A 4,126-nucleotide genomic window follows, 5' to 3' on the forward strand; every position below is an offset into this window, starting at 1 on the left:
GCCCCCGGCGCCGCCCTCCGCTGCCCCCGCCTTGCTGCGGGGTTGGCCGGGCCGCGGCTGGCTCGTACTTTGGAGCCGGATGGGGAGACGTGACCGCCGAGGCTCGGGCTGCAGTGGGAACAGGCGCGGGGGCGGGGCGGAGGCCGGGCTTCGGGGCACCTGGCGGCCGGGGCGGATGTTGGGGGCAGCGGGCCGGTCCCCACCCCCAGCCTCGGGTTCCCAGGGGAGGAGGGGAGGGCAATGGGCGCCTCCGGGTCGCAGCCCGGGGAGAGGGCCTGGCAGGGCAGGCACGTTACCCGTACCGTCAGCCTTGGATTGTCAGGACCCTTGTACCGGACGGACGGGGGAAAGGATTTATGTATGGGTTGGAGACAGACCCACCCACAATTCAGTCCTGGTGGTGCTTCTTTCCCAGCCTTAGTTTTCTAATCTGTACAATGGGAAAACGAATACCCACCTCCTGGTAGGCCTGCAGGCTCTGACACCAGGAAGCTTGTGACGCTACAAGGAGAGGTACCGGGGAGAATCCCAAGAGCAAAATTAGCGGGATTTGCCTTTCTGCCCACCAGTGCCGACGGGGGAGCAGAATTGTCCACCCCTAAATCCTAGAAGGGTCCATCTCCTGGCTCGTCTTCTGCTTTTCCGAGGGCCCTTGACAATTGCTTGACGTCATTTTTGCCAGGAGAGACCTTCCAATAAACACCAGTTACCCATTCTAGGGTTTTCTTTCAGAGGATTCAAAGGGAGAAGAGTGCATGAGCATTCCAATAACATGCTTTCTCCTTGGGCTTAAAGCCCAAACCCTAGGGTTCGGTGTGGCTTTTCTGGGAATCCAATTGCAAGGCTTGAGCAGAAAAACACAAAATCCCAGGATCTTAGAGCTTGAAAGGCAGGGAGGGCTTGCCCCACTGCTTTTTTTTTTTTTAATTAAAAGATGACTGGTAAGGGGATCTCAACCCTTGGCATGGTGTTGTCAGCACCACGCTCAGCCAGTGAGCAAACCGGCCATCCCTACATAGGATCCGAACTCGTGGCCTTGCTGTTATCAGCACCTCACTCTACAGAGTGAGCCACCGGCCAGCCTTGCCCCACTGCTTTTTTTTTTTTTAATTAAAAGATGACTGGTAAGGGGATCTCAACCCTTGGCATGGTGTTGTCAGCACCACGCTCAGCCAGTGAGCAAACCGGCCATCCCTACATAGGATCCGAACTCGTGGCCTTGGTGTTATCAGCACCTCACTCTACAGAGTGAGCCACCGGCCAGCCTTGCCCCACTGCTTTTAACTACTGGTCTTTCAGATTCCAAGTCCAGCTCTGCCACTTGCTGGCTGCTGCTTCAGCAAGTTACTGGATATCTGCTGCCTTGGTGTTCTCAGTTGTCAAATGGGAACAACACTGCTTGGCGGTGACAGGGTCTAGTTCTCTGGAGCAGTCTCCTATTTCATGAACCCTCATGAATCCTTTAGGCAACATTGTCGTTTGTCAGGAAATCCTTCCTGTAGTTCTCTAGATCCTCCCCAGGCTGAAGGCTGTATGTCTGCTTTTCAGTCCTGGGAGAGGACAGCTGGTCACCCCCTTGGTAACTGATGTCTTTCCCCTTGCAGCAGAGAGGCCACTGCCAAGTTCCTCAGCCTGACATTCCTTATACAGGGCCTCAGATGTGGCTTCAGGGTCCTCCTGTACAAGCCCTGTAGATTGGGGAGGTGGGGTGGACAAATGCTGGGAGAGGAGTTGTGAGGCCCAGACTTGGAGATTCTCCCTAAATTTGTGGAAAGAATTCCTAGCAAAACAGGAGGAAGGGAATGTTGACTGAAAATTATGTCCATGCAAAACACCATGCTAGATGACTTGAGACCTCCAAGAGGCTGGCTGCTCAGCTCACTTGGTTAGGGATTGGTGTTGGTAACACCAAGGTCAAGGGTTTTGATCCCCACACTGGCCAGCCACCAAAAAAACAAAGAACAAAGACCCTCAAGAACCTTTGGGACACCTCCATTTTCCTAATAGAGAGCAGAAGACCTGTTCCCCAGATCCCCAATCTGTCCTTAGCTGGGTCCTCCTCCACCTCTGAGGGCCACTGTTGCAGGAGATGGTGTGACCTCCACCTTGGGGGTGGAGGGCAGGCTTCCAGATATGTGGAGTTGATGAGAAATGGCTGCAGTTCCTACTGACACCTAGCTCTCCTGCCAGGGAGGTTTGTGGTGGTTATCACTAGCTTGAAAGGTCACTTGGCTCTTGAGAAACAAATGGAAGATTCGCCCTCCCTTCCTGTTGGAACCTATGTCCTCGGCTGCAGAGTAGATGCCTGAGAAAGACATTGCACTCCCAGCCTCAGGGAGTCCAGCTGCCCCTGGAGATCTGCCAAGGCCGTTCTCAGGGTTTGAGTTGAGGGGTCTGAAGACCGGGAAGCTCTGCTCTGAGTGTGGGTCTGACCCAGACCCGATGGTGACTGTTTGCATCAGTGGTTCTCCTCCCTGGCTGCCTGATGCCTGGGCCTCACCCCAGACCAATGAAATCCAATTTCTGGGGGGGGGAGGGGGGGCCCATACATCCACATATATGTTCCTAAAACTCCCCTGGGTAATTCCAATGTGCTATCGGGGTTGAGAAACGCTGATATAGACTAGTACAGCCTGGTAGTTATCAAAGGACAGAATAGGAAAAGTATTTGAAGTCTGGACAAAAGAGGATCTGCGTTAGACACCATCTAATAAAAGCCATCCAAGGCAGGAGGCTCCTGCAGCTGCGACTGAGCAAGACTGTGGAATTCTTGGAAGGAGTCCATCTGTCTGGGAACTGGCATGACTCGGGGCCCCAGGGCAGCGGGCAGAACCCCGTGACTCCAGGTCCTTCTGGGCCACTGTGGCTGCTGCTTAGATCCACATCTGTGCTGCCAGGACAGGCTGCTGATGCACTCCTGAGCCTCAGTTCTTCCAGTCAAACTGGACTGCTTGTCGTTCCCAGAACTCACTCTGCTCTTTCCTGCCTCTAGGTTTTGGTTCCAAGCGTTTGTTTCTGTCTGGAATGTCCTTTCCCCATCTGTTCAGATCATTTCTCCTCAGGTCCCTGTCCTAATGCTGGCTCCACCAGGAAGACCCTCCCAGGCTCCTGTCAGTGCCTGTACTCCACCCCCTTCCTGTCACTGCTTCAGGTGTGCCCAGGCTTGTCTCCCTGGCCAGACTGTGAACGCAGGCAGGGGGAGGACCTGTCAGACCCCTTTGTGCCTCCTCCTCCCCCACCTGCCCCTGGGGGTGGAGCCTGCACAGGGGGCAGCCTGCACAGAGGAGCTTCACACATCTTTTGAGTGCTATGGAATGTGTGTGGACAGCCACACAGAGAACTCCCATCTGCCCACACCCCTTCCTGAGAGTTCCCTCTGCTGCATTTCCTGAGAGCCACAGAGCCTTGTGGTTAGTGTCAGTGATAGGAAAGAGCTGGGGCCAGGCCTTGGCCCAGCACCTGATGTCTACCACCAGGGTAGCTCCCCCCAATCCCTCTGGCCAGACGGTCGGGGTAGAAAGAGTGAGGCCGGGAATGAAATCATCCAGGCTCGGCGCACTGGTGCAGCTCTCTCCACAATCTGACCTGTCATCGAGGCCCGTGCCGGTGCCTAAGAACCGCCATCTCCCGATAATGGGGCATGTGCAGCACTGGGAGGGGAGCTCCGGCGCCCTGGCTGGAGGCCCGCGGGGCGCAGCAACACGGCGGGAGGGAAGCAGACCCCGACGCGGGCCGCCGGCGGCTGGAGGGTGGGGCTTTGGTTCCCTCCTTTGGTCGCCCGCCGCCGGCCCGCGCTGCAGGTGACCCGGGCAGCTGCCGGCAGTCCCTGCTGCCCCCCGCAGCTCCAGCTCCTGCGCCCCCGCCGCGGACACCCTCTTGGGGTTTTCCGGCTCCACGCGCCTCAAACGACCTCGGCGCCGCCACCCCACTCCCCGCCCCCACCGCGGGCCGCGCCGCAGGGCTTTCTGATGAGTCAGCGGGAGCCCGGAGCCTCCAGCCGCCCCGGGCATCTGCTCCGGTGACGCACCGTGAGTCACGGACGCCCGGGCAGCCGCAGCCGCCGAGCGCGCAGCCCCCAGCCCGGAGCGCGGGCACAGCCACCCTCCCGCCCGCTGCCGGCGCCCAC

The 4,126-nt window shown here is 57.9% G+C and overlaps 1 pseudogene; it reads right to left on the reverse strand.

The window, feature by feature from the left end:
* Nucleotides 1-1,462: 1,462 nt before the first annotated feature.
* On the reverse strand, nucleotides 1,463-4,010 carry LOC103593154 (annotated as a pseudogene).
* Between the last annotated feature and the right edge of the window lie 116 nt (nucleotides 4,011-4,126).

The sequence above is a fragment of the Galeopterus variegatus genome, unplaced genomic scaffold (genome assembly GCF_000696425.1).
Source record: "Galeopterus variegatus unplaced genomic scaffold, G_variegatus-3.0.2 Scaffold1285, whole genome shotgun sequence".
Classification (NCBI taxonomy): Eukaryota; Metazoa; Chordata; class Mammalia; order Dermoptera; family Cynocephalidae; genus Galeopterus; species Galeopterus variegatus.